Source organism: Hevea brasiliensis, chromosome 13, assembly GCF_030052815.1.
Source record: "Hevea brasiliensis isolate MT/VB/25A 57/8 chromosome 13, ASM3005281v1, whole genome shotgun sequence".
NCBI classification, from domain to species: Eukaryota; Viridiplantae; Streptophyta; class Magnoliopsida; order Malpighiales; family Euphorbiaceae; genus Hevea; species Hevea brasiliensis.
Window position 1 is genome coordinate 66436682 of NC_079505.1, and position 12184 is coordinate 66448865.

The window sequence follows — 12184 nt, forward strand, 5'->3', positions numbered from 1 at the left end:
TTTATAGTGCATGAAATTGTAAATTTAATTTTTAAAATTTTTATAAAATGTTCGTCCATTCATACACTTTTTAGAACATCAAGACTTAAAACTAAATTAGCTAGGTTGATTTCATTAATAATTTCTTGACTTAGGTAGTTATATTAGAATTATTTCTCAATTTTAATTTGTATCATAAAATCTCTAAACTTTAATTTGAGTATCACTAAATTTTTATGATATATTATTATATGTTTTCAGGTTAATTTATAGCTAAGTTTAATTAGTGTCTCTTAATTTAAATAAATTTATCATAATCATCCCTTAACTTTATAATCAATTTAAATTTTAAATTTTTACTTATTTTTAATTTATTTAAAATAAAATTATTTTTACAAATAGTCTAATATTTTTATAAATATTGATAATTAATTAATTATTTAATTTATCATATGAAATATTATTTTTACATATATTATTTTTTTAATTCAATTTTAGGTTAATATCTAAAATTTATGTCTATTTTACCTCAATTTCTTTAACTTTATTTTAATGTAAGAAAAAAATTAATAACATATAATTATTTTATTTTATTTTGAAAATATTTAAATCCTAATTAAGTATGAATGATTTTATTTTTTTTATATAGGTTGATACTGTATGTAGTTTTTGTCATTATTTCTTAAATTAACAAAATAATATATCCAATCTTAATTATTAATTATTATTTAGTATATTTTGTTTTAAAATTATTTATTTATTAAATTAAAGTTTCAAGATTTTAGTGAGAAAAATTAAAGTTGAAGGATGTTTATGGTATATTTATCAAAGTTAAGGGATGTTAAGTAAAATTTAACTATAAATTAACCTGGAAACCTGTAATAGCAAGTTATAGGGATTTTAATGATACTTAGATTAAAGTTTAGAGATTTTTATTATACAAATCGAAGTTGAGGGATATTACTGATATAACTAATTAAGTTGAGGGACTATGAATGAAATTAACCCAATTTAGCTAATAAGTGAGCTACAATTGTTAGCTTCTCTAAAAGTATGATTGCAACTGAAAGAAGTAAGAGAAGATGAAAGCAATTTCAACTGCAGTAGTCTAGTGCCGAAATACAAACTTAGAAATTGGTTCTTGGTCAAGTGACTCATTAAACCCAAAGAGGATCAAAAGCAATGATCTACAGCAATGTATAGGTCAAAATATTCAGCCTTAACCTCAACATCTTCCATAGACCAAGAAGTAGATACTTTGTAATAGCTAGATAGAAAGACCTCATCTTTGCTATTATGAATGAAAAAGCCCAATCCACAGATATGATTATTACTCACTATAGCATCTAAGTTAAGTTTAACAGAATTCTCACATGGTGGATACCAACGAGCAGTATTTCAACCAAATGGACCAAAAGTCTTGCAAGGGTTACAGCTCTTAAAATCTAGGAGAAGCTGCTAAGCTTGATTCAAAACTTGAACAAGCTGCTTCAATATACTTTGATGGATAATAGTATTTCATGCATTCCATATAGGCTAACGGACCATGAAAGAAAATTCAATATGGTCTTTACTTAGATAACTCACAAGCTTTTGCAAACCAAAGTGAGTGAAAAAGAAGGGAATTGTGTGACAAAATAAAAACTCAATAGACATATATTCTAAACTTCCCTACTAAATGAAACAACCCTAGAAAACATGCACAATATCCTCTACATTAGAACCACATAAAGGGCAGAGAGCAGCCACTGATACACCAAGCTTTTAAAGTTTAGATAACACTAGTAGTTGATTCTGGCAAGCCTGAAAAATGAAATGCTTGACCTTAAGAGGGATAGCTTGCCGTCAAATGAGCTTTCATAAAGGATTCGCTTACTAGGAATGGGATGTAGCCATCTCTTACAAATTAGAATTATGTAACACTAAATGATAGACACTTTTATAAAAATTGACCATCTTTTTTATGATGCCAAATCAAACAATCTTGATCCTGAAAAGGATAAAGAAGAATAGTTGAAATCTGTTTAGCCTCAAAATTCGTAAAAAATTGATCAATCAATTCTCTATTCCAAGCATATGAAGAATGGTCAATAAGTTAATTAACTATAGTATTTTCATCCAAAATAGTTGGAGGGGACCAAATCTTAAAACCATTTTGATTTGGAAGCTAATTGTCTTTCCAAATTGTTATCTTACTCCCAGTACCTATAAACCATCTTGAGCCCTTGTCAATAATCCACTTAGCTGCCATCAAACTTCTCCATGAAAAGCTTGGTTGATATCCAATTGATGCCTAAAGAATACATTTTTGAGGGTAATAACGAGCTTTGGAAACCCAAGAGAGCAATGAATCTTGATCAGATATTAATCTCTAATATTGTTTGGATGCCATCGAAAGATTAAACATATGAAAATCACGAAAACCTAGCTCTCCCCATTCTTTTGAGCTACACAACTTAGGCCAAAGCACTCTAATGACTTTGTTTCTCTTCTCCTCACTGACCCCACCAAAACCTCGCAATGATAGAAGATAGCCTTAAATAAATACTTTAAGTTAAAAGAAATCAACTCATCAAATAAGTAAGAATGGATTGAATTATCAATTTAAGAAGGATTTTCTTGCCAGCCTAAGAAAGATACTTCTCCTTCCAGCCCTTAAGTTTTGTGCAACTTTGTCACACAAGCTACTAAACACCTTCTTCTTTAATCTTCTAACAACAATTGGCAATCCTAAATACTTTCTGTGATTGTCCACACCTCTAACTCCCATAATAGCCCAAATCTCATCTACCACTTGCTGACCCATATTGCTCTAGCTCAAACAAACACCAAATTATGATTTGCAAAAAGTAAGTGAGATATTGGATGGGCCCTCTTACAAATTTTGAGTCCATGGAGAAGTTGAGCACACTTTGCTTTTCCAAATTAAACTTGAAAAAACTTTAATGCACAAAAGGAATAATTAAGGAGACAATGGGTCCCCCTGGCAAAGTCCTCTTTAAGGAAAAAAGAACCTTTTAGAATTCCCATTGATTAGCAGAGAATAAGAAAAAATAGAAATACAGTCCATAACCAAAAATACCCAAGCTTATGAAAAAACACATCTTAACCATTAGCCTCTCCAAAAAATGCCACTCAACCCAATCATAAGCCTTATTCATATCTAATTTAAGTACCAAAGAACCATTCTTCCCTCCCTATCATATTTTTCATATGATGAAATAATTGGAAAGCAACTAGGGAATTATCGGTTATGAGCCTACCATGGACAAACACAGATTGAGTAGTACAAATAATATCATGAAGAATTTTTCTTTTATAGCTTATTAGTTAAAACTTTTGTGATAATTTTGAAAACTATATTATATATACTGATTGGCCTAACATCTTTTGTAAATTTTGGGCTATTAACCTTAGGAATCAAAGTAATGAAAATATGATTAAGAGACATAAGGGATTACTATTACTGAGAATTGATAGGACTTTACTCTCAACAGACTCAACAACTATAGACCAAAAAGTATCATCAGGACCAGGAGCTTTATTGAGATGCATTTAACTAATAACTAACTGAATTTCTTCACAAGTGAAAAATGATAAGAGTTGATCATTCATCTCATCCAAAACCCGCTGTCTCTCCACACTGTCATGACCCAATTCTAACTAGGACTTGGACTGGCTTAAGGCTCCCAAAATTCATAGTAAGCCTAATTGTTCTCAAACCCTAAAATTAAGGCCCAACATTATAGAATAAAATATAATAAATCATTTTGGGGAGTGCATTTAAAATATATACAATTATACACTAGTGTCATGGCAAAGTTCTAAGAATACAATAAATATTTAAATGAGTAATTAAATAAATAAAGTTAAAAGTTTACAAATTACATAGTTTAATACCCTACGAGGAAAAATGCATGTTAAACATTGAAAAAAAAATGATCCTCCTACAACTTGAGAAAAAAAATATTAAACTGGAATGAGTGTTCTACTTAGAGAATTTAAATACTGAACATAAATATAGTTTCTATAACTAATGCAGCCTTAACATGAGTAATGCATTACCGAAATCATAGCACACACACTATCAATTTATGCATAAAGAGATAATTTAGAACTACATATGCCACATAAACATATAAATATATAAATATAGCTTCACACATAGGCAATACTCATGCATCCACATAGAGGAGCGTAACTCAACCCTAATCCATAAACATATCCACAGGAGTCAGCGATTGCTCAAACCGTACCTATCCTCGGATCCATATCCGTATCCACATCCATATCCATGTGAGTCAGCAAATCACTCAAGCCATATGTACCCAAAGATCCATATCAATATATACAGGGGAGCCCTACTCAACCCAAATCCATATCCATATATCCATAATAATGAGGGGCTCAGCCCATCTCACCAAATGCAGAGGGTCAAGCTTTACTTTGCAGAGAATAAAAGTGGAGGCCTCAGCTTAGCCTATTGAATACAGAGGAGCCTAACTCACTCCATATATACTCATGCACCCACACAAGCATATACATAATTACATAAATATTATGGCAATTGTTCTCCTCTCTCAAATGCTTAAGTGATTAGAAGAGCAAAGTTGTAACCTGGATCTCATTCAATCCATCATGGGAGTAGAGCTACAACCAAGATTGATCCATATACACTAGCGGGGAAGCAAAACTACAACTACAGCACATGCATATACCGCTAATATATAAAATAAGGTCCAATTTATCCCCAAGGCAATGCAACATAAATAATAATGCAACAATTAAATAATATTCCTAATATAATAACTAAATTAAATTACATCAAATCAATATTCATATAAGTGAATGCATGGCTATGCTAGAAAATAATTATCAAAACTTCACTAGAGTTCAATTAATTATCAAAAGTCCTCTGAAAATTCTAGTAATATTACTAGGTGTCCTTCACATCATCCTAGAGTCCCTACAATTTGTTTTAAATTTTTTAACTTGTCATGAATATTTTATTAATTAATCAGCTATCCTAAAACTAGGTAAAAACTATACAAGTTGAGTTTGGTTTATCTTTGCAAATTCTACTACTTGAAACGTGTCTGAAATGCCTAAAAGCATTGGGATCGATTATAATCTTGTCTATGTTCAAGGACGGTCAGCCAAGCATCCGAATTGGGCCGAAAACTTAGCCTCGAGAACCAATAAGCTATCATTGATTTGAGTACATTTTTGGAATGCCCAAAGACCTCTAGTCACAAATTCAAAGATTGTTCCTCAAGATTATTCTCTAACCATTTGATATTGACCTTTTTATTTAGGTCATTTGATGATTGCCTTTTCCATCCAATAGCTCATCGAGGCGAGATTGGTATTAAATTGAACTCTCGATGAGTGGAGTTCATCAGTGATCTCGGATCATCCAGATGACAACCAGATTGGGAAAAAATTGGCAAGAAATGCATGGGCTTCTTTTTCCTTCACTCGCTAAAAAATACCACCAAATGGAGCACCACTTGTCCTATATGAAAGCCCAAGACCTAAGGAGTCTAACATGGTGATTAGGTTTTGAACGATTGTTGGAATCACAGAAAATCGGCATCAAAAGCTTGCACACCACCACCTTATCTCTCCTTGCTTTCCCATCGCTGCCACTCTTTGCCTCCTGGTGGTCACCAGATCACACTATGGCCAATTAACACTTCATTGCTAGACAAAGAGGTGTCGCAAGGGTTTGTGGTCTTCGGACAATTCTCACCAAAGTGGAAAGTGATAGGTTGCTACTTTAATTTTGAGGAAAATTAAAGAAAACTGTTTTTTGTTTTTAGAAAAGGTTTGACCACTTCTAAGACGGAGATTCTAGGTTCAGAGTCTGTATATGTGTGAAGAAGGTGTTAGATAACCCACATCATCCCTTAACGAGAGCAAGTAGATTTAATGATGTCCTCTTTATAACTTAAAGTCAATAATTTTTAGGTTAAAATTATGATGTTTGTTCTCAATATTTATTATAGGAATGCTTGATGTTTCACTATTCTAGGTGCCCCAGGAACATAAGTAAATGGGATGGCTCTAAAGTGAGTTGAGGTTGTCTTTGTTTAATTTATTATATATAAATGTATTTTATTAAATTCCTCCCTCCCTGAATTAGGACTCTAATTTCGAAGTGGTATTATTTGGTCCTTAGAGATTCACAAGGAGTGAAGAGGACTCTCGGCTCACTTATCATTTACCTTGTCATTGGCATCCAAATAGTTAAGGGTGGGGTGTGAGTGTAGTGAATTTTTATACCAGGACCAATATGGGTATAGATTTTCATTCCTTTTAATTAGGACTCTGATTCAAAAGGGATGTATTAATTAGAACCTAGAGAATTCTCTTCATCACTGAGGACTCTCAGTTAATGAAGAAAAGTCCTATCATCGGCATAATCAACCGTAAACCTTTACCCGTATCGTTTCATCTTAAACTATTCAATATTTTTATAACTTTGGCATTTTATTTAATTACCAAGCAGAGGGAAGGACTCTACCCTAATATCATATGAGGCACCCCAAGAGGCAACCCAAGGAAGGACTCTCCCTTGTGTTATGAGTGCGAGGACTCCAAGAAGGACTCTCCATTGGGTCCCAGTGAAAAATTTTGTAAAAAGATTCAAGGCTCTTGGAAGGACTCTCTCTTGAATCGAACATTAAAATATATTTTGGTAAATTTTGTAAAAATAAAAAGTTTGTAAAATTTTTCATAAAAATAAATAAATGCCCCGGAATTCAAGAAAATGACTCTCTTCTGATCTCCCACATTTTACGAAGATATTTTGGTTGACAAAAAGATTTGCCGACCTTCAAAATGACATTTTGGTAAAACAAGAGAAGTATTCAAAATAAAATAGAACTTAAAGCATCATTTTCCGAATTCATGTTATTTCCTGAACTAAAACAAAAAAAAAAATGCACTATTCCCTAACTCCTTATTATATAAGAGTGGAAATGCGTTGTGTGCCCTATTTCTGACCTCTTGCAATATCTGAGCTCATTCCGACCTCATTTTATTATTTTCAATCTCTTATCACTATTGCCGAACTCTTTTTACTTTCATTATTATAACCGAACTCTTAATGTAACTTATTATTATCTAAACCCCATACATCATTATTATATTATGAGAATAATACAACAAAAAACATGTCCAACATAGAAAAGATGGTAAACTGGAAAAAATCACAAGTAATAAATACGGAAGAAGTAGGGAATAATCTTGACTCTACATCTTAACAGCTCGGCCTGAGCTGATATTTAGAGAGTTTGGATTCTAGCTTACGTAATACACTACAAGAAAATATCGGAACAGAAATCGACTTTAGAAATTGATTTATATCGGTTTATAATTTAAAACAGCTTTTGAAATGAAAATTGAGTAGAAATAGTTAAATTTATCAGAAACCGATTAGAAACGGATTTGAAACCGAAATTTGAAACGGAAAAACATCGGTTTCAAAATTCCAAATTAGCATCAGTTTAGAAACCAATTAGAAACCGAAATCTAAAACTGACATATGTTCTGTTTCTAATTTGAAGGCTCAAAATTAGTTCTATCGTATTAGGTCATATTAGAAACCAAATAACGTCAGTTTCTAATTCATTGAATTTAATTTAGAAACCGATTGAATTCGGTTTTCACAATGAATGTATTTTCTATTTATATTTAGAAACCGATTTTTATCGGTTTCAAAATTAATATAATTTCTATTCTATTTATTAAATTTTAAAGTGAAAATAAAAACCGATTATTTTTGGTATATCTATTGTATATTTTATTTAATAAATTTTAAAGTTAATTTAGAAAACGATTTATGTCGGTTTCTATTTCTATTAGGTATATTTAGAAACCGATTTGTGTCGATTTCAAAATTAATATTATTTCTACTTTCTTTATGAATTTTAATGTCAAAATACAAACTGATTTTTATCGGTTTCTAATTTTCTTTTTGAAATTTAGAAACCGATAGTTTCAGTTTCAAAATTTATTTAATTGTGTATTTTATTTAATATATTTAAAGTCAACTTAGAAATCGATTTTTATCGATTTCTATTTGCAGTAATATTTAGAAACCGATTATTTTCGGTTTCAAACTAAATCTATCTTCAATTTTATCGATTAAATTTAAAGTCAAATTAGGAACCGATTCACATCGGTTTCTAATTCTTTTTGTAAAATTTAGAAACTGATTATTTTTTGTTTCAAAAAATAAAGTTTTATTTAATTATATTTAGAAACTAATTATTTTCGATTTCAAACATAATCAAATTAGAAACTGATTTTTATCGGTTTCTAATTCTTCTATTTATATTTCAAAACCGATTAATTTTGATTTTAAAATTAATCTATTATCTATTTTATTTATTAAAATATAAAAAGAAATTAGAAACCAAGTTTTATCGATTTCTAATTTATTTTGTTATAATTAGAAACCGATTTGTGCGGTTTCAAAAGTTTATGTATACTTATATATATTTAGAAACCGAATATTTTCGGTTTCAAAATAATCTTAAATTAGAAACCAATTTTAGTCAGTTTCTAATTGCCATTTATTTATTTAAGAAAAAAAAACTCTCATCTAATATCACTCAGCTGCCCGTGCCTGTTCTCCCAAATACCCAAATAGCTTTCTTTGCTCTCTAGAACAAATCTCCTCAATTCGGTGAATTGAAGCGCGAGTGGGATGTTCTTAAGGTTTACTATTTAATTTGATGGTCATTTTGTTTCTTTGCTTCTAGGTCTTTCACGCTAGCTGGTCGTCTCTGATACTTAGGGTTTCTTTTGTCTTGATTTCCTCCTAGTGAGTCGACCAGAGACTTTACTATACGGATTCTTCTTGGCATTTTTTCCTCTATTTTCAAGTCAAGCTCCTATAATTTTCTATTTCCCTCTCTCTCACTCTTTTTTTGTTTATTTGTTTTTTTTTTTATTCCTTCTTTCTGCGTTTACTCTTTTGTTTTCTCCTATACTCTATGAGGACCACTGTTATCATATTGTAGTTAGGGGTTTTTCTTTGAATTGCTAGATTTGTGCTTGCTTCTTCTATTTTGAGTTCATTAACCATTGATTTGCAGGGAGATTTGTTCTTTTGGGACAATGGTTATAAAGGGAGATTTGGGTTCTATTGCTTCTTTATGTATTAATTTAGACCTTTAGATTTGAGGTGTTTTTCTAGAAAATTGCTGGTTGAAATTTTGGATTGAAGTCAAAAGTTCATTGCTTATTAAATATCTACTGTAGGATTTGCTTTTGTTGCCTTTTGTGGTGGGATTTTATTATCTGTTAGTTTTTTGGAGCTTAATTCTATAGTTCCGGTGTTAATTTGAAGCTTTCTTAGTGGTACTTCAATACGATATACTATCTAGTTTATTCAAGTTGAGTGTGGAGACAATTATTTTTGCACAATCACATCTAAAATGTTAACGTCCCCAGTTCTTGGACTTTGTCCTTTTCCTTTTTCTTTATTATTTTTTCAAGATTTAGATCAGTGATTAGTTGCTAGTTAGTGAAGACAGAAAATGAAAATACTAACCTCTGAAGAAAATATATTACAATGGGAACAGATAAGAGCAGGGGAGGACTGTATAAAATGGTGTTACATTACGGGTTTGGAAATATGGACTACTCCTCTTAGGCTCAGTGTAGCAACAAGCAGCTACCTTGTTTAGTGCTGCGTAATAAACCAAGCATTCAAACACTCTGGTCTTCATTAGCTTCTTCTTTGTGGGGAAAACTCTTCTTAGGCTCAGTAGCTAGCAAACATTTGTTAAATTGTGAAGTGAACTGGAAAGTAGCACAATTACCACCTCTAATTCATACAGATATGGGTACAATTCATGAGGTTCTTTCTTGGGCTAGGGCCTATCCTCTTGGCTAGTGAAATTTTCAGTGATAGGATAATGGAATTTGATTCGATGCAGGGGGTAGGATTAGAGTGCCTTGTGGATAGGTTTTGCAGGTATAGGGATAGGCTGGATCTTGGATATGCAGTATAAGAGAAAACTGGTTTTAGTAAGGTAACATTAATATACAATTATTACCTAACATTTCTAGTGGTAATATGTAAAAGTGTTTTTCCTTTTCTTTTTTAAGTCAATACAATAGTGTACAGCGATAACATTTCTATTGTAATAAATAAATTTTAACACAAAATTCTAAAGGTGCTAAGTGAGAACAATTTGGTGATTATAATATTGACTTTATTTGCATGACATGGCTATTTAATAAAGAGTATCTAGTGTGTTTGTGTCATGGGGTAGGCTGAGGATCATTTTTTAGTCTTCCCAATACAAGTTGCTATTCATTTTAATTCATCCAAGGAAAATACTGAATGATATGCATGAGCTAGTTGTTCGTTATGTGATTTCTTGCATGCTAGTTCTTTTTTCTGTATGTATAGAAAAATAGCTTGGCTAATAAATTGATGGTGTTGAATTTTTTTTCTGCTTTCATGGTTATAAAGGCATTTAGTGTAAGACAAGTGCTTTCGGCTGAGGTTTGAAATTTTATATTCGAGTTCTCAGTAGCTAGCAAACATTTGTTAAATTGTGAAGTGAACTGGAAAGTAGCACAACTACCACCTCTAATTCATACAGATATGGGTACAATTCATGAGGTTCTTTCTTGGGCTAGGGCCTATCCTTTTGGCTAGTGAAATTTTCAGTGATAGGATAATGGAATTTGATTCGATGTAGGGGGTAGGATTAGAGTGCCTTGTGGATAGGTTTTGCAGGTATAGGGATAGGCTGGATCTTGGAAATGCAGTATAAGAGAAAACTGGTTTTAGTAAGGTAACATTAATATACAACTATTACCTAACATTTCTAGTGGTAATATGTAAAAGTGTTTTTCCTTTTCTTTTTTAAGTCAATACAATAGTGTACAGCGATAGCATTTCTATTGTAATAAATAAATTTTAACACAAAAAATTCTAAAGGTGCTAAGTGAGAACAATTTGGTGATTATAATATTGACTTTATTTGCATGACATGGCTATTTAATAAAGAGTATCTAGTGTGTTTGTGTCATGGGGTAGGCTGAGGATCATTTTTTAGTCTTCCCAATACAAGTTGCTATTCATTTTAATTCATCCAAGGAAAATACTGAATGATATGCATGAGCTAGTTGTTCGTTATGTGATTTCTTGCATGCTAGTTCTTTTTTCTGTATGTATAGAAAAATAGCTTGGCTAATAAATTGATGGTGTTGAATTTTTTTTTCTGCTTTCATGGTTATAAGGGCATTTAGTGTAAGACAAGTGCTTTAGGCTGAGGTTTGAAATTTTATATTCGAGTTCTCATTTTGTATCCATTATGATGTCCAAGAGTGATGCATTGCATCTGTTACGTTCAAATCCTGATGATGGAAAATATAGCCAAAAAAGAGAGATTTAATGATGAGTTTGTATTCTGTAGGAGAGATAATGAAACAATTAATCATCTCTAATTCATTGTTTTATGTCCTGGGATATTTGGTTCCTTTTTTTCTTCTTCTTTATTTGGTATTATTTTGATTTATGCTTTGGATGGTTGTTAAGAATTTAAGATGATAGAAGTTGAATGGAGTTGCACTAGAGCAGGCTAGGGTGGCGTTGGTGGGAGGATTAGGGAGCATGGGGTGCTTGGTGTTAAGTTGAGGATCATTTGGCATGGGGAGCTTTTCTTTTGTGCATATGCATAGTGGAATCTGATGTTAGGGATGTAGGAGGCTGTTTCTACATGTAGAGTGTTCTATCATGACTCTTGTGAAGGAATGGAAGCGTGAAAAACACAAGTTTATGCCATTGAATTCAAAATTTTCACCTAGGGTCACATGTATAATGCAAGATTTATTTTTATCTATTTGATTTCAATGATAAACAACATATTAAAAATCTTTTAATATGTTTTTGGATCTGTATTTGCTATTTAAGATTTTAAAATTAATCAGATTAATTTTAGAACCCTAGATTAAATCAAGAACAAACACACTAACCTCTTGATGCACTGCAGTGTATTTGCGCCTTTGAGATGCATCTTCAGGACACCAGATGTTGTCCCTCTAGCTTGTCCACACCAAGAACACCTATGGCAGCCCTTGAACAGCTTCTAAAGCTTGTTCTGTTATTTAGAAAATCAAGTTCTGCCTTTTAAGAGATTAAAGATGTAAACAGGACACTAGAAACGATTTCTAG